General features: G+C 43.5%; 1 long non-coding RNA gene across 1 annotated transcript; it reads right to left on the reverse strand.

The window, feature by feature from the left end:
• On the reverse strand, window positions 17,667-19,115 carry LOC110437667. The gene is made up of 4 exons (XR_002455576.1): window positions 18,834-19,115; window positions 18,671-18,752; window positions 18,209-18,308; window positions 17,667-17,948 (listed from the first exon to the last, which is right to left on the reverse strand). It is a non-coding gene; the product is annotated as an uncharacterized LOC110437667 (long non-coding RNA).

A 19,665-nucleotide genomic window follows, 5' to 3' on the forward strand; every position in this document is an offset into this window, starting at 1 on the left:
CTAGACCATTTAGAAAGACTTACTGTAAGGTCTTATCATCATCTCCCAACAAGATGATTGACCGCATGTTTAGCAAAACCTGTTCCTTGCTTGTCCACCTAAGTTTACTTAACAACTTGGCACTACCAGAGAATAACAAGTCATCTTCATTGAGCTCTATGACCCCCTCATTTTTTTCATCTGAATATTTATTTGGTTGTGGAGTTATTGGTAACCCTCTTGCCTCATTTATTGGGGAGTTGTACAATATTGCAGGTAGCTTAAACCTAAATTTATTTATGTCATCCTGAAAACATGATTAAGTGATTGTATATTAGTATGAATATGAATAATTAATTCATCTAATTATTATAGATAGAACATTATTCGAATGGAATTACCTGTGTGACATGGTCCGATAAAGTAGTTCCAGTCCAGTACTCCATAAAATTTATCATCCATAATCCACAACTACATCTGTGCATAATTTTAAAAAGTGAGGTATATAGATATTTTGGTGCTCAGACAATTACAAGTACACAATATGGGAAGTTACATTACCCATCCTCTTGCATTTTGTTGGTGATAATATGTTGAAGTTCCCAGGAAGACACTTCAATACCCTTTGGCCATTTACTTGTGTCTAGTTGTTTTTTTGTCTACTATATGTTTCATTAGTTTCTCCATACCTATTAGCTGTTAAAATCAAGACACCAAGGTTAACTATGAATATTTCACTACAATGATATATTTAAAGAAGTATGTGAACACAAATTTTAGGTTTTACCGTGTATCGGAGATGTTGGCAACTGCTCATATTTTCTCCAAAAGAGTCCAATATTTGTATCTCACCTTTTGAAGGTATTACTACAGCCAGGTACCAATGACACAGTGTAATATTTATTGGTAGGAAGACCTACAGACAAATATAGTATATATTAAGTACACTATATTTTGATATTTTAATTATAGTACAGATTTATCATAATAACAATGTTTTGGTCAAACTTACCATATCAGCTTTCAAATATTCATTTACCCTTGATTGAACCGTGTCTTCTCTATTATACCCCAACTTTTCTGGTTCTTCCTCTCCATGTGCTTTTAGAACTTGAGACCACCATGTGTTCTCTAAATATACTTTTCCACCTTCTCTTTGATTGCCATGTTCTTCATGCCGCATTAACTGGATATATAGACTTATGACCTGGAAGTTATTAAGTTACCATTAAATTATTGACAAGTATTTCATACGGAAAAGCGTTAATACAGAAGTCGTGTTGAATATACTTACTGAACCATTGACGTGCTCACCATCTTTAAAAAGGCAATCCATGTCTCGTCGTTCTCCATAACAATCATCGATTCTGACAAGCACATGTTTTTCATCTTTTATTGTTTCCTTGTATTCTATAACCTTGGCGTCTTCGTTCGTAGATATAATACGTTAAAGCATGTGTCAGATCAATGAAACATTCTTGAAAGGTAGTAAGAAGGAAGTTAGAGAAGAGCAGAAGGTGACTGCTTACCTGATATAGCTCGGCTCGTATCAGCTTTTGATTTTCTGGATTTGAGTACCAATTTAACCTCATTGACTCAATCTTTACATACATATCCACGGCCCACTGCTGGAAAAGACGTCCTCTGAATAACAGGATGTTGAAAATTCCACGTCTAATTTGCATCTTGTAGCAGTAATATTCCCTCGCAGTTACAAATCTTTGTGAGCCGTCGGCAGCTGCGCCTAGCAACTCACCTTCTTGTATGTCATTGTCGCCTTCCTCAACTGCGCCTTCATCGTTATTAATATCTACACGGGCATTATACAGTTATATGAAACTATAACATCAAATACACTATTAAATCATGATGGAATATCATATTTCACCTTGATAAGCAGCAGCAGATGACTGGGTTCCCAATTGAGGATTGACAACATTTGGAGACGTCATGTTAGCAGGTGTTGGAGTGACTGGAGAATCACTGTAGGGCATATACTTGTTCCATCCTGTTTCTCCTTTTGGGTTAAGTATTGGATAAGCTAATGCATCATAACAACCATCCCATGCCTTGACATACTGTGTACGGCGATCAGTCTTTCCAAATACAACCACACTCCTATCAAAAAATCTCTGATTATCAGTCCCGTCCATCCAGATAGCCGCAACTTGGGATGTTGTTGGAGCATTGTACCTTCTCTGGTCGGGAGTGACATTTGTATTGAGTTCAACACGGTAGTTTTCCAAGTTTGGAAAATCACCATTCCTCCTAAAAGTATGAACATAGGGGTTTTCTTGCAAAATCTGAAGGATCTGTCGGATGATGTTGATATCAAGATCAATGGACCTTTTTACCCTACGTGTCAAGTCAGCATCTTCGGTATCATAAAAGTAGAGCTGCAGATGGCGAGCGTTGTCATTACCTGGCACAAGGTGGCCAAGACGGTGATACAACCCGCCATGAATCCGAAATGTATAATGCCCCGTTGCGGCGGGACTGCTATATCTACGATCAATGGTAACCCCTAGACTTGTAAAGGAGAAGTGCAAATTGATATAACGTATGTTTTTCTGGAAATATTTTGCATCAACATCCACCTGACTTGTGAATAACCTTTTTAGCTCTTCAGGAACCTCTGGTATACATATCTGTACTTTTCCTTTTCTACAACAAAACCCCAGTGTCTCATACTGAAACCGCAGTGCATGGCAATGACTGCAGTTAGGGACTTGCCTCAATATATGTCTCTGTGGCAGGTTCTGGTAGATGAAGTCATGTGGATCATCATCACACACATTATTATGTCTAGCAGAGCCCTCAGGAACCACACGATATGACTCGTAAAGACAACCTATGCAGACAAAGATTTGATCATTTAATTTAAATTTAAGATATTACAGATAAAATGGGAAATAATAATATGAAATATGATATTCCACCTTGACCATGTTGTTGTAGAATTCCGTCGTCGTCGTATAATAAGTTTTCATTGTTTAAACAAGGGTCATTGCCATCCATATCATGTTCATCTCCATCCGAATCCTCGTTCTCTGGTTCAAATAGTCCCCGGTCAAACAAATCTTCAGTATCCAAAGCACGATGTTCTGTAAGAATATAAAAAAGTAGACAATGGTTAATTAATCTGTTGACCAATAAATAGATAGAAATGAGGTGGTGCTCACCAGGCTCACTGAAAGTAGGCAATGAATCAGTAAGTGCAGGACGGGGTCCTCTGGGCTGTGGTACAAAAGTATCATTTCTATGCAGCCACCCTGTGCCATCTTCGGGCTCATCGTTTTCCAAAATTGTGGACAGTCCAGTCCCCAAATTCGCACCTTCGGATTCCATGAAACAAAATGATAGAACAAGCGATTGGTGAACATGAAGCGATGAGCGAACGACCGATTTGTGAACATGTAGCAATTGGTTATCATTCTTACCCGTGGGTGAGGACGTGTCAACAATTATTCCAGCATTGTCTTCGTTGGCATTAGACGTGTTCATAGTATTTTGCAATTCAGCCTTCTTTCGTGCTCGATATTGACGTTGGTACTCAGCACTCTTCCTTCTTTTCTCTTCTAACTATTCTCTGGTCATCTCAGCTCTTCTTTTTCGTTGTAGCATGTTCCTTCTATCCATCATCGTGTTAGAAGCATCTGTGTAGGGTATCAATTATTTGGCTAATTGCTATTATGAACAGATTACACAAAATTTAAAATTTCATAGTTACCGCTGTCCTGTAGCAGATGCAGAGTACTTTGTTTCGTGGTTTCTGCAAGGAGAACAAAATGGATATGTTTGATCTATAATTATGGAAAAAATCAGATATGCCACATGATTTTTTTAATAGTTACCGCTGTTCAGATGCAGACTACTTTGTATCGTAGTTCCTGTGAGGATCCCATATGGTTATGTTACACAAAAAATTATTAACAAAATCAGATACGACACATGAAATTTATTTATATTTGATAGTTACCGCTGACCCCAGTTGAGCATATGCCACCTTGGCTATGATCTCCATATGCATTTGGTTCAATATTTTCCTTGTCTAGTTGGATATTTTCTGTGTCCAAAGAAAGTGTAGAGTTTTGTACCAACGTAGGCAAGCTAGAGGTTTGGGATTCGGCCTTCTTCCTTTCTTGGTATCGACGCTGGTACTCATTTTGTTTCCTTCTCGCCTCGTCCCTCTGTTCGTCGGTGAAAGAGCATCTAGGCCCCTAGTGATTTCGGTGATTAATGACATTGTTGATTACTATGACTAACGTGTGTTTTGCAGAGGCAAAGTCATAGGTAAGGTCATGGTAATAGGTACTCGATGGACAGGGACGTACATGCCTACTTAATAGTGGAAATCGTTTCGGTTTTCAAAGGATGGATGGACATCGTCAAAACTAGACTAGGTCTGAGTGCCATATGGTGAAGAAGGGCACTTAGAGTAGTTTAGGACTTTGTTTTCCTTTGACCGTACTATTAAGAGGGGCTTTGATCTAGTAGCTTGACTTAGGCAAGGCTTTAGGTTTAGGTGTGGTGCACACTTGGTAAACCTAGCACTAGGCAGCTCAGAGATAGTCCTTAGATCGAGAGGAACCAACTTTGTTTTGGAGCGATCGCGTTTCGACGAAGTTAGGGTGCCCAAGGGGGCACCAGACGCTGCACCGGACGCTCTGTGAGTGCGTCTGGTGAGGTCCTTAGCCGTTGGGATAGTGTCGTGCTTAGGGTTAAGCACCGGACGCTGGCACCGGACGCACCGGGTAGCGTCCGGTCCCATACGCAGGGAGCTTGTAAAACTTCCCAGAGCACCGGACAGTGCACCGGACGCTGGGAGATAGCGTCCGGTGACCTGTCAGAAGCAAGTACAAGTAGCCGTTATGGAGCACTGGACGCTCGGTGCAGTGCGTCCAGTGCAACATAATGTGCGTCCGGTGACCCCGTTTTCAGTGGAAAACGGTTGGCTGACCTTTGGACTTCATGGATAGTATTTATACTCCTCCACCTCATCCATGAGAGGTCTCTTGCCCATTTGAACATCAGAGAAACTTGTTGTGGAGCAAGAGAGCAGCAAGAGCCTAGAGAGGATTGAGATTTGTGTGATTTCTTGAGAGAATCCTTCTCTAGTGAGTTCCAAGAGTCAAGTGTGCATCCACCACTCTCTAGAGCCTTGTTTGGGTCAAGTGAGAGTTCTTTGCTTGTTACTCTTGGTGACCGCCATCACCTAGACGGTTCGGTGGTGATTGGAGGCACGAAGACCGCCCGGAGTTCTTGTGGGTGGCTCGTGTCAAGCTTGTGAGCAGTTTTGGGCGATTCACCGCGACGGAGTGTCGAAGAATCAGCCCGTAGAGAGCACTTGGTCCTTGCGCGGACCAAGGGGGAGCAAGACCCTTGCGCGGGTGCTCCAACGAGGACTTGTGGAGAGTGGCGACTCTCCGATACCTCGGCAAAACATCGCCGAGCACTTTCTTCCACTACTCCTTTACATTCTAGCATTTACTTTGTGTCTTTACATTCTTAGAATTGCCTTACTAGAATAGGATTGGAACTAGGTTGCAAAACTTTTATCCGGTAGCTCTCTAGGTCACACTAGGCACAAGGGGTTGAATTGGAGCTTATAGGTTGCTTAAATTTTTAGAGAAGCCCAATTCACCCCCACTCTTGGGCATCTTGATCCTTTCAGTTGGTATCGGAGCCTAGTGCTCATTATTTAGGCTTCACCGCCTAGAGAAAAGATGTCTAACGGGGATGGACCGCCACCCATGTTCGATGGGGATGACTTCCCGTATTGGAAAATACGGATGGAGTCATACCTTGAGGCATGCGATGTAAAGTGCCTAAAAGCCGCGACTGAAGGGTTTACCCCTCCGGCAAAAGACACCGCTCTTACTCCACAAGAGCAAGAAAACGAGAAGTGGAATGCGAAGGCCAAAAACCACATCTTTAGAGGCCTTTGCAAAGAGGTGTTCAACCGCGTTAGGAGCCACAAACCCGCCAATGCTCTTTGGAAGGAACTTTGTGCGCTCCATGAGGGATCCAAGAGTGAACGCGAGGAACGCTATCACCTAGTGATGAACAAGCTTAATACATTTGAGATGCTTCCTAAAGAAAATGCTAATGAAATGTATTCTCGCTTGAATGTCATTGTAGAGGAGCTAAATGGACTTGGGCTCACTCAAATGAGTGCGGCGGATGTAGCATGGAAGATACTATGTGTGCTTCCCATTGAGAAATATGGGCACATAGTAACGGTGCTTCATCAAGGAGATCTTTCCACCGCTACACCAACCGCCATATTGGGGAAGATCAATGCTCATGAAATGTACATGCACATGAATCCCCAAGATGGCTCCTCATCGGCCAAGAAAGAGAAGAAGGACTTGGCCCTCAAAGCTTCTCACAAGGGCAAGGCCAAGAAGATTGAAGTTGAGTCATCAACTTCAAGTGATGATGATGCATCTATTGCCCTCATGGTGAGAAGAACCACAAAGATGTTGAAGAAGCTCAACAAGAATGGAGTCAACTTTGACTCCAAGAAGAGGAAGTTCTTCACAAGTAGCAAGAGAAAGCCCATCTCCGAGATGGATTGCTACAATTGTGGTGAGCTTGGCCATCTTGCTCACCAATGTCCAAAGCCCAAGAAGGACAAATTCAAGAAGAAGAACAAAGAGCAAGATGACTCAAGTGATGATGACAAGAACGAGAAGAAGCAATACAAGAAGAAAGGTGTCAAAAAGAAGGAGCATTACAAGAAGAAGAATGGCAAGGCTTACATTGTTGGTGATTGGCTCACCGACATTGAAAGCTCAAGTGGCGACTCCTCCGGCAATGAGAGTGATGATGAGAAGGTTTCCACCGGCCTCGTTGCGAGCGTAGACGTGGTTTCTCAGGGGAGAAACGATTTCTTCAGTTTCTAAATAAGACTTGGAGTCTTATTTTTTCTACCTCTTTGTTCAATAAATATGCTACCACATCAGCAAAATACCATAAATAACATGTAATTAATTGTCTTTGACTCTGTGATTGCATTGTGAGTGGATTGCTTTTAACTTAAGCTCGGACAAGCAGAACAGACTAATGGCGATGGTTTCCATTAGTGGCCTCTTCCATGTTCTCATCGTTTTCTTTTTTTAATACTAATTAACTGGGAAGTATGTTTGTGACTGCTGTTCCTTTTCAGATTCATCCCCGTGACTGCAGCTCATCCTCATCTCCCCACTCCAGACAGCAGAGGATGGTACATAAATGGAGCTGTGATGAAGACGTTGCTTACTTAGACGAAGTTCAAACAGTTCTTCAAGGCAAGCGATGGACTCGGCCAAAAAATGATTTACATCAAATGATTGCGGTAAGGTTGAATACGAGATTTAATGTGACGAACTTTGACTTCAAGATCGTTAAGGAAAAGTATTATGCTTTTAGAAACCAGTGGAAGACCATGACAATAATTGACCCAAATAGAAAGCTGGTATTTGCCCCACTCCTCATTCTTTCTTTGACCCACTCCTCAATTTAGATTGCTGATGAGATTTTTTTTCTTTCATCTCAGGTTACTTCAAAAGGGCGACCTATCAGTGGCCATGAAGAAACGATCAAACCCTTGTTCAGTGGTGATGTAGGCACAAGTTCAGGTACACCTGGATCGGGGACAACCGCTTTTCCAGTGAATGGTGTTGAAGTGACTGTTAGTGGTCCGATGGGTAGTGGCGGTGCGCCAAATGCTATGTTAACTCCAGAGCAAGCAGCTGCAGTTGCGTATTTGTCTGCAGGGAATGGAGAAAAAAATTTCCAGGGCAAAGAGCTATTGATATTTACAGAAATGTTGTGTAACGTTCCATTCCTTCTGCCCACCTTTCATGCTATGTGTGATGACTATGTAATGAGGAGAAACCACCTCATTGATGTGTTTGTAACCTAATTTGCTCCAATTATTTTGCTAATTTGCTCTATTTTTCTCATCTTTGTAGAAACATGGAGGGACAGGTGTGCCCGACGTACCTGAAGCTGAACTACCTGAAGACTTAAAAAAGAAACCACCTCAAGAGTGACAGACTTCCAGTGATGTCTGTGAGTTCCTGCTCTCTCTCTCATTTTGCTGTTTTGGTCGTACTGGTTTTCGTAGCAAATTGGTGATACTATGCCATCCAGCTCTCAGTTAGGGATGACTCACCAGCACACACTATAAGACTGCCCTGCGACTTGATATGATCATTATGCTGTTTTGGTTGTGCAGCCGTGATATGAACATTTTGTTTCCCTTGATATGATCATTTTCTCATCTTGACCATTTTCTAATCTTGACCATTTTCTCATCTTTGTAGGAAAGAGGGGGAGCTCAAAGAGGGGTGGAGACGTCTGAGCAATCTTGGGAAGTACCTGATCAGTGAGGGGGACCTGCAGTGGGGCAATGATCAGTGCCCAAGACTTAATGTAGTATTCTTAGTCTGCTGAAGTAGAAGTCTAATGAACCAGTACTTTGTAGTACTCATGTTGCATGCTTGTCCTGTCGTGTGAACAATTAAACTTGGTCTGTAATTTTGCTTGTCCTGTGGTGACAAGTTGTTGAACTTGGTCAGAATTTCTGAATGTTGAATTTGGTTTCCCTAATTTCTGAATGTTGAATTTGGTTTCCCTATCTCCTGATAAAACCACTGTGCGGCGGGTGGAAAAGACACTTTTATCAAGTAAAAGTGTTCTTGGCTGAGTGTGGTTTAGTTTCTGGTGATAAAAATAGTAGTCCAGGAGGTGCTGTTCTATTGTATCATGGCTAGTAGGAAGTCACTTTTGTGTACAGCCAGTCTACACGTAGCTACGCAAACGTGCTTTTTGTGATGTGACATCCCCTTTTATCACATGATAGGTTTACGGGGCGCAGAGCCACGGTTTACGGGGTCGGCAGGGCAGGCTTTACGGGATAAGTCACAGTTTACGGGGTGCACATGTCAGGTTTACGGGCACAGGGTGGGTTTACGGGGTGCACAGGGAGGGTTTACGGGCTAAGTCACTAGGCTTACGGGGTTCACATGTCAGCTTTACGGGGTGCACAGGGAGGTTTTACGGGGTTTACATGATAGATTTACGGAGTATCTAGCTGGTTTTACGGGGTGGGTCACAGTTTCACACGGAGGGTACGAGGGCTCGAGGCAAAACTAACAACAACCTGCTTTATAACCACACGATTACTACAAAGTACTGGTTCATTAGACTTCTACTTCAGCAGACTAAGAATACTACATTAAGTTTTGGGCACTGATCATTGCCCCACTGCAGGTCACCCTCACTGATCAGGTACTTCCCAATATTGCTCATACGTCTCCACCCCTCTTTGAGCTCCCCCTCTTTCCTACAAAGATGAGAAAATGGTCAAGATGAGAAAATGATCATATCAAGGGAAACAAAATGTTCATATCACGGCTGCACAACCAAAACAGCATAATGATCATATCAAGTCGCAGGGCAGTCTTATAGTGTGTGCTGGTGAGTCATCCCTAACTGAGAGCTGGATGGCATAGTATCACCAATTTGCTACGAAAACCAGTACGACCAAAACAGCAAAATGAGAGAGAGAGAGCAGGAACTCACAGACATCACTGGAAGTCTGTCACTCTTGAGGTGGTTTCTTTTTTAAGTCTTCAGGTAGTTCAGCTTCAGGTACGTCGGGCACACCTGTCCCTCCATGTTTCTACAAAGATGAGAAAAATAGAGCAAATTAGCAAAATAATTGGAGCAAATTAGCCAATTAGCAAAAAGGAGCAAATTAGCTTACAAACACATCAATGAGGTGGTTTCTCCTCATTACATAGTCATCACACATAGCATGAAAGGTGGGCAGAAGGAATGGAACGTTACACAGCATTTCTGTAAATATCAACAGCTCTTGCTCTAGAGTTAACATACCATTTGGCGCACCGCCCTGCAGACAAATACGCAACTGCAGCTGCTTGCTCTAGAGTTAACATACCATTTGGCGCACCGCCACTACCCATCGGACCACGAACAGTCACTTCAACACCATTCACTGGAAATGCGGCTGTCCCTGATTCCTGAGATGCAAGAAAAAAATTCGCATCAGCAATCTAAACTGAGCAGTGGGGCAAAGAAAGAATGAGGAGTGGGGCAAATACCAGCTTTCTATTTGGGTCAATTATTGTCATGGTCTTCCACTGGTTTCTAAAATCATAATACTTTTCCTTAACAATCTTGAAGTCGAAGTTCATCACATTAAATCTCGTATTCAACCTTACCGCAATCATTTGATGTAAATCATTTTTTGGCCGAGTCCATCGCTTGCCTTGAAGAACTGTTTGAACTTCATCTAAGTAAGCAACGTCTTCATCACAGCTCGATTTATGTACCATCCTCTGCTGTCTGGAGTGGGGAGATGAGGATGAGCTGCAGTCACGGGGATGAATCTGAAAAGGAACAGCAGTCACAAACATACTTCCCAGTTAATTAGTATTAAAAAAGAAAACGATGAGAACATGGAAGAGGCCAGTAATGGAAACCATCGCCATTAGTCTGTTCTGCTTGTCCGAGCTTAAGTTAAAAGCAATCCTGGAAATCCTAAGAACCAGCTCTCTGTGGAACTGGAAGATTGCATCATATTGACTTGTTATTATTAGCAGCGCTGCATGGTCTAAATTTGCTTATCTGACAAATAACCATGATTGCATGATGACTTATATATATATGTAATTTTAACTTCAAAATATGGGCAGGAAGTGGATGACCAATGGCAGCTTGATATGTCAGTTATGCCTAAGTGAAGGCTTCTCTTTTTCTAGAAAAAAAACATTTATTGCATGATGAATTCCCTTCTCACTGAAGTTGGATGTGGTAGCCCATATGAGACTAGGATCTTATCATATCTAACAATGGAAACTAAAATACTCAATTGGTTTTGGGTATTCTCTAGCAATTTTATGCTGGGAGGGTAACCACTGTCCTAAAGGCATCACAAAAATATGACATGCATGACATGACATGATGCACCCAGGGGCAAAACATTTAACTCAAAATAGACCAATAACACATGTACATATTAAGCATCATGGCAAAGATGTATAAACAGGTCAGCATTTTAAATCTTGATCTAAGTCACCTTGGAAGGAGACTGTGGCCAGTGGGACAATGCCATATTTTTCATCAATTTATCTAGTCAAGTATATTAAGGTTAATTAAATTTCTCCTACTACAACTTTAGCAATTCAAGTTAATACTGAGGTTGTTAGCACATAGTTTGTAAGGCAAGGTAGCAATAAAAGAATCAGCATGTGATCAATTCAACGTAGCAAGATCCTTTGTTTAGTTGCTTGTTTGTCTAGAGGCAAAGCTAGCTGAATCTGAATGTATTATTTAAACAACTTTTGTTCCAATCATACAAACTACCACCTACCTACCTGTTTCAGAGATGTGAACAGAGAAAACAAAGACTAAAACAGAGCCATGCATTGGATTGCAAATGCTATTCCACACTTTGGAATCGTTCCAGGGACTCAATCCAGAGCAACCGAATGAGCCCTAAGATGGATTGAGCGGTCATAGAGGCCAGAACTATTCCATTCTCTATGAATAATAAGATAGACTCATAGACGTACCCAAACAACTGACAGCATATATATAGAACACAAACAGGTTCAGCACTTTGAGGTTGCATTCAGCTAATTCAATCAACTAAACAAATTGGAACAAGCATGCCTAATAGCATATTGAGCCTACATGTCTACATCATAACAAAGTCATTCCTGAAATCCTGATCAATCGGCAGTCATAGCTGCTACTAACTGACTAACATTCAGAGGCAAGATGTCACTTCTCGTTAGGACAGACATTGCTGACCATGAGTGCCCATGGCTGCCCGCAGGTTCCTGGGAGCTCTGAACGCCTGTGGAACCACAATGCCCTGCGAGCCCCGTAAACATGACATGTGCACCCCGTAAACAAAGTGACAAAGCCCGTAAAACCTGCCCTGCTGACCCCGTAAACCATCCCTCTGCGCCCCGTAAACCTCTCATGTGCACCCCGTAAACCTCTCATGTGAACCCCGTAAAACCAAGTGACAGCCCGTAAAACATGCCCTCCGACCCCATAAACCGTTCCTCTGCGCCCCGTAAACCCACCCTGTGCCCGTAAACCTATCGTGTGAGACCCGTAAACACGCCCAAGGGCAGGTTTACAGGGTGCACATCTCAGGTTTATGGGTGCGCAGAGGAACAGTTTACGGGGTCGGCAGGGAAGGTTTTATAGGGCGTAATAAAAAATATATTATAATTTTTTTTAGAGAAGGCAACAGGCTGAGGCTGGCGGCTACAGGCCTCTATGGGTCGCTGAGGCTGAGGCTCCCAGGCTTTTTACGGGACGCGTGGAGCAGAGGGCTTCCTCTCTCAGATTAGTGTAGAATATAACGGGTCTTTCTAGTCTAGGAGTGTATCTTAGACTCCTGATTTCGATCCAGGGTCTAATGGGTTATGGGTCAACCACACTTCTGCTGCGCTACTTTGATAAGCGTAGATATCCTCCTTATCTTCTGGCTGGGTAGGCATTCTCTAAACTGAGATGATCATCTGGGCCACAGGATGTGGTAAAGTGGAATTGATTGAGACGGGTCGTAAAAGGGCGAGGCTACTTCTAACCTACTTCTCTAGGGCTTATTGGACGAAGTGCGAAAAGAACAATTGATATTAAAAGGTAAACTGATGATAAAAGGGTAAACTTGTATTTATGGTAGACCAAATTTTGGTACAAATATGGGGGATCATACATGAACTTGAGGTACTAGATAAGACATCATTGTAGCTTGAATGGTACTAGATAAAACATGAGGTAATTACATTCTCCATATTTTGGGGCACTATGTGCTGCTAGGTGGTTAAGCTGAAAGCGGGCAGCTCGTGTAGCACTTCGAATCTTCGTGGCTGAACCTTGAATTGGCTTGAACTGGATCTCAGCTGGTGGAGTGTTGTAGTTCCTCGGGCAGTTGATGACTCGGTGACCCGGTTTACCACAACCAAAACAAGTGAGAGGCTCACTGCTTGTAGGTGTTGGCACAATGTCCTTTTGGTTGCCAGATCTTGGTGTAGAGTGGTTCGATGCAGGATGTCTAGATATGGGGCGAGTATGAGTATGGCGACTCTGTGTAGAACGGTCCTGAGCAAGGTGATCCCGAGTGAAAGGGTCCTGAGTAGGGTGAGACTAGTCAGTGGTGTGGGTACCATCATACCAACTCGAATCTAGTACATCCTCCTTGATGTAGCCAGTGCGGTCCGTCGAAGGTGCATCTTCATGGTACCTCTTGCGATCAGAACAGTGGAATGATTCCTTTAGTCTACGCTTCTTTTCCTTGTACTCCTTGATAGCTTCCATGCGGTCTCTCTCGATCTGGATGCATCTGTCGATCAAGTTACGTAGGGTGTAACTCTTGACACCACTAAGGATCAACTTGATCTTTGAGTTCAGTCCTTTCCTATAGTAGTAAACCTTTTCCTTCTCATCTTTCTTGACTGCAGGGGGTGCATAGCGTAGCAAGCTAGTGAAGCGTGTTGTGTACTCGCATATCTTGTCCTTACCCATTCTGATGTTGCGGAACTCTTCAGTCTTGGCTTCGAAGACTCCTTCAGGAATGTGGTGCTCAATGAAAGCTTCCACAAAGTCTTCCCAGGAGATGTTGGCAGGGTTCTGGTGTGCGCCACTGTAGCTATCCCACCAATCGCGTGGAGCACCTGTGAGCTGGTGGGTGGCGACTGTAACACGCTCCTCATCATCAGTGCACTTTATCACGTTAAGCTTCTTCTCAATCTCCCTGAGCCAGTCATCGGCTGCGAGAGGTTCAGGGTCAGTTTCGTCATAGGTGGGTGGCCTGAGCTTCATGAATCCTTCCAACTTCCGCTAAAAGTCATTGGGTGGATAGCGATTCAGCAGGTCCTCGGCAATAGTCATTGGGTGGAGACTTCCAGAGTGATGTCTGTGAGTTCCTGCTCTCTCTCTCTCTCTCATTTTGCTGTTTTGGTCGTACTGGTTTTCGTAGCAAATTGGTGATACTATGCCATCCAGCTCTCAGTAAGGGATGACTCACCAGCACACACTATAAGACTGCCCTGCGACTTGATATGATCATTATGTTGTTTTGGTTGTGCAGCCGTGATATGAACATTTTGTTTCCCTTGATATGATCATTTTCTCATCTTGACCATTTTCTCATCTTGACCATTTTCTCATCTTTGTAGGAAAGAGGGGGAGCTCAAAGAGGGGTGGAGACGTCTGAGCAATCTTGGGAAGTACCTGATCAGTGAGGGTGACATGCAATGGGGCATTGATCAGTGCCCAAAACTTAATGTAGTATTCTTAGTTTGCTGAAGTAGAAGTCTAATGAACCAGTACTTTGTAGTACTCATGTTGCATGCTTGTCCTGTCGTGTGAACAATTAAACTTGGTCTGTAATTTTGCTTGTCCTGTGGTGACAAGTTGTTGAACTTGGTCAGAATTTCTGAATGTTGAATTTGGTTTCCCTAATTTCTGAATGTTGAATTGGTTTCCCTATTTCCTGATAAAACCACGGTGCGGCGGGTGGAAAAGACACTTTTATCATGTAAAAGTGTTCTTGGCTGAGTGTGGTTTAGTTTCTGGTGATAAAAATAGTAGTCCAGGAGGTGCTGTTCTGTTGTGTCATGGCTAGTAGGAAGTCACTTTTGTGTACAGCCCGTCTACACGTAGCTACGCAAACGTGCCTTTTGTGATGTGACATCCCCTTTTATCACATGATAGGTTTACGGGGCGCAGAGCCACGGTTTACGGGGTCGGCAGGGCAGGCTTTACGGGATAAGTCACAGTTTACGGGGTGCACATGTCAGGTTTACGGGCACATGGTGGGTTTACGGGGTGCACAGGGAGGGTTTATGGGCTAAGTCACTAGGTTTACGGGGTTCACATGTCAGCTTTACGGGGTGCACAGGGAGGTTTTACGGGGTTTACATGATAGATTTACGGCGTATCTAGCTGGTTTTACGGGGTGGGTCACAGTTTCACAGGGAGGGTACGAGGGCTCGAGGCAAAACTAACAACAGCCTGCTTTATAACCACACGAGTACCTCCACACTCACATGTCGTTTTCGCCCATAAGCGACCTCCGCACTCGCCGCCGCACACGAGTACAAGCAGGCACCTCGACGCCGGTGAATCCCCTCGCCTGGGCTCGAGGCCCGCCCGACGGGAGGACGAGGAGGAGGAGGCAAGAACCTAGAACCCTAGCCCCAGGGCCGGCGGGCCTTGAGGTGAGGCCTCCCCGTTGCCATTTCCCCCTTTCTTCTTGCGGTGCTCGTCTAGTTTCCTAGCGCGTTGTTGGTGCTCTGAGGTGAGGGGTTCCTGCGAGGGCGAGCAGGAGGTCTCCCTGTTCATTTGGGGTGGGTTCTTGCCTTTCGCAGCTTTAGTATTTCACTAGGTAAAGGCGTTACGGTGGATTCCCATAGGGTTTCTAGGGTTTTGGGGTTGTTGGTGTTTCTGGGTTTTTCCGTGCGCGGCGGTTGGCAAGTGGCTGGGATTTTTCGGTCGGTTTGTCGCGCGTCTGATTTTGAACCTGATGGTTGGAAAGTGTTTGGGATCTTTCATCTGTGCACCCCGGATTCACTTGATATTTTTTACTGGTATTTTTTTAGGAGGGCACCACAAGAATGAATTTTAGCGATCTTAAGAAAGCAGTTGAGGAGCTAACAGACCCCGCAAAACAGAAACTGATGGAAATGGGTCTAGAGACCTTTTTTAAAGTGAAGATTACTAGCCTTCATACAAGAAAGGGACTGTTGTTGCTCATGCTGAAATCCAATGTGCAGACGGCTGGTGAATCATTTACAACACAAGTTTCAGAAGAACGTATTTATCATATCACACCAGATGTGGTTCAGAAAACATTTGATTTCAAGAATAAAGGGACGTTTGGCGCAGACAAACTTGGGAAACAGAAAGACTATACATCTGTGTTCAAAGATTTTGTCGTTGAGTTGGAGGAAAACGGTTTTGCAGTGAGGAAACAAACAAACGAGGGCAAAACTCAAACAAATATTGATGTGCCTACCCTGATCAACTACATGAAAAAAATTAAGGAGAATGAAGAAATGACAGAACAAGCTAAAACGGACAAGCTAGTCTTTTTGTTCTGTTGTATGTTGGTAACAAAGATTCTATTGCCAACAACATCAGCTTATGTAGTTCCAAGAACAGTGTGGATGTGCAGCCAAGAAAACCTGTTGCGCAACTTAAACTGGTCCAATTGGATCTGTTTGGACATCAAGAATAAAATCAAAGACTGGCAGAAGAAGCACACAAGAATGGTAGCCACTCTTACCGGCTGCTTAGCTGTCCCATTGGTAAGGTCATCTAGGCAAATAAAGTTTCAGTTTTCAGTTTCCAGTAGACATGCAGGTTTTCAGATTCGGCTATCAGTTTGTATATCATGGAACATGGCAACAGCATGTTTATGTTTTGCTTCAGCACATATCAGATGCTTTTGTAGTTACCAGTGTCACTCTTTTATTCACTTTAACATATGCAACTATGTTTAAATGGAATTGTTGCTTCAGCACATATCAGATGCTTTTTGTAGTTACCAGTGTCACTCTTTCCTTCATCTTGTAATGGCCATCAGGTTCAAAATCAGACGCGCGACAAACCGACCGAAAAATCCCAGCCACTTGCCAACCGCCGCGCACAGAAAAACCCAGAAACGCCAACAACCCCAAAACCCTAGAAACCCTATGGGAATCCACCGTAACGCCTTTACCTAGTGAAATACTAAAGCTGCGAAAGGCAAGAACCCGCCCCAAATGAACAGGGAGACCTCCTGCTCGCCCTCGCAGGAACCCCTCACCTCAGAGCACCAACAACGCGCCAGGAAACTAGACGAGCACCGCAAGAAGAAAGGGAGAAATGGCGACGGGGAGGCCTCACCTCAAGGCCCGCCAGCGCCGGGGCTAGGGTTCTAGGTTCTTGCCTCCTCCTCCTCATCCTCCCGTCGGGCGAGCCTCGAGCCCTCGCGAGGGGATTCGCCGGCGTCGAGGTGCCTGCTTCTACTCGTGTGCGGCGGCGAGTGCGAAGGTCCCTTATGGGCGAAAATGACATGTGAGTGTGGAGGTACTCGTGTGGTTATAAAGCAGGCTGTTGTTAGTTTTGCCTCGAGCCCTCGTACCCTCCCTATGAAACTGTGACCCATCCCGTAAAACCAGCTAGATACGCCATAAATCTATCATGTAAACCCCGTAAAACCTCCCTGTGCACCCCGTAAAGCTGACATGTGAACCCCGTAAACCTAGTGACTTAGCCCGTAAACCCTCCCAGTGCACCCCGTAAACCCACTCTGTGCCCGTAAACCAGACATGTGCACCCCGTAAACTGTGAATTATCCCGTAAAGCCTGCCCTGCCCAGCCCGTAAACCGTGGCTCTGCGCCCCGTAAACCTATCATGTGATAAAAGGGGATGTCACATCACAAAAAGCACGTTTGCGTAGCTACGTGCAGACCGGCTGTACACAAAAGTGACTTCCAACTAGCCATGATACAACAGAAGCACCTCCCGGACTACTATTTTTATCACCAGAAACTAAACCACACTCAGCCAAGAACACTTTCACATGATAAAAGTGTCTTTTACACCCGCCGCACCGTGGTTTTATTAGGAGATAGGGAAACCAAATTCAACATTTAGAAATTAGGGAAACCAAATTCAACATTCAGAAATTCTGACCAAGTTCAACAACTTGTCACCACAGGACAAGCAAAATTACAGACCAAGTTTAATTGTTCACATGACAGGAGAAGCATGCAACATGAGTACTACAAAGTACTGGTTCATTAGACTTCTACTTCAGCAAACTAAGAATACTACATTAAGTTTTGGGCACTGATCATTGCCCCACTGCAGGTCACCCTCACTGATCAGGTACTTCCCAATATTGCTCAGACGTCTCCACCCCTCTTTGAGCTCCCCCTCTTTCCTACAAAGATGAGAAAATGGTCAAGATGAGAAAATGGTCAAGATGAGAAAATGATCATATCAAGGGAAACAAAATGTTCATATCACGGCTGCACAACCAAAATAGCATAATGATCATATCAAGTCGCAGGGCAGTCTTATAGTGTGTGCTGGTGAGTCATCCCTAACTGAGAGCTGGATGGCATAGTATCACCAATTTGCTACGAAAACCAGTACGACCAAAACAGCAAAATGAGAGAGAGAGAGAGAGCAGGAACTCACAGATATCACTGGAAGTCTGTCACTCTTGAGGTGGTTTCTTTTTTAAGTCTTCAGGTAGTTCAGCTTCAGGTACGTCGGGCACACCTGTCCCTCCATGTTTCTACAAAGATGAGAAAAATAGAGCAAATTAGCAAAATAATTGGAACAAATTAGCCAATTAGCAAAAAGGAGCAAATTAGCTTACAAACACATCAATGAGGTGGTTTCTCCTCATTACATAGTCATCACACATAGCATGAAAGGTGGGCAGAAGGAATGGAACGTTACACAGCATTTCTGTAAATATCAACATCTCTTTGCCCTGGGAATTTTTTTCTCCATTCCCTACAGACAAATACGCAACTGCAGCTGCTTGCTCTGGAGTTAACATACTATTTGGCGCACCGCCACTACCCATCGGACCACTAACAGTCACTTCAACACCATTCACTGGAAAAGCGGTTTTTCCCGATCCAGGTGTACCTGAACTTGTGCCTACATCACCACTGAACAAGAGTTTGATCGTTTCTTCATGGCCATTGATAGGTCGCCCTTTTGAAGTAACCTGAGATGCAAGAAAAAAATTCTCATCAGCAATCTAAACTGAGCAGTGGGGCAAAGAAAGAATGAGGAGTGGGGCAAATACCAGCTTTCTATTTGGGTCAATTATTGTCATGGTCTTCCACTGGTTTCTAAAAGCATAATACTTTTCCTTAACGATCTTGAAGTCGAAGTTCATCACATTAAATCTCGTATTCAACCTTACCGCAATCATTTGATGTAAATCATTTTTTGGCCGAGTCCATCGCTTGCCTTGAAGAACTGTTTGAACTTCGTCTAAGTAAGCAACGTCTTCATCACAGCTCCATTTATGTACCATCCTCTGCTGTCTGGAGTGGGGAGATGAGGATGAGCTGCAGTCACGGGGATGAATCTGAAAAGGAACAGCAGTCACAAACATACTTCCCAGTTAATTAGTATTAAAAAAGAAAACGATGAGAACATGGAAGAGGCCACTAATGGAAACCATCGCCATTAGTCTGTTCTGCTTGTCCGAGCTTAAGTTAAAAGCAATCCTGGAAATCCTAAGAACCAGCTCTCTGTGGAACTGGAAGATTGCATCATATTGACTTGTTATATTATTAGCAGCGTTGCATGGTCTAAATTTGCTTATCTGACAAATAACCATGATTGCATGATGACTTATATATATATGTAATTTTAACTTCAAAATATGGGCAGGAAGTGGATGACCAATGGCAGCTTGATATGTCAGTTATGCCTAAGTGAAGGCTTCTCTTTTTTTAGAAAAAAAACATTTATTGCATGATGAATTCCCTTCTCACTGAAGTTGGATGTGGTAGCCCATATGAGACTAGGATCTTATCATATCTAACAATGGAAACTAAAATACTCAATTGGTTTTGGGTATTCTCTAGCAATTTTATGCTGGGAGGGTAACCACTGTCCTAAAGGCA

The sequence above is a fragment of the Sorghum bicolor genome, chromosome 8 (assembly GCF_000003195.3).
Source record: "Sorghum bicolor cultivar BTx623 chromosome 8, Sorghum_bicolor_NCBIv3, whole genome shotgun sequence".
NCBI classification, from domain to species: Eukaryota; Viridiplantae; Streptophyta; class Magnoliopsida; order Poales; family Poaceae; genus Sorghum; species Sorghum bicolor.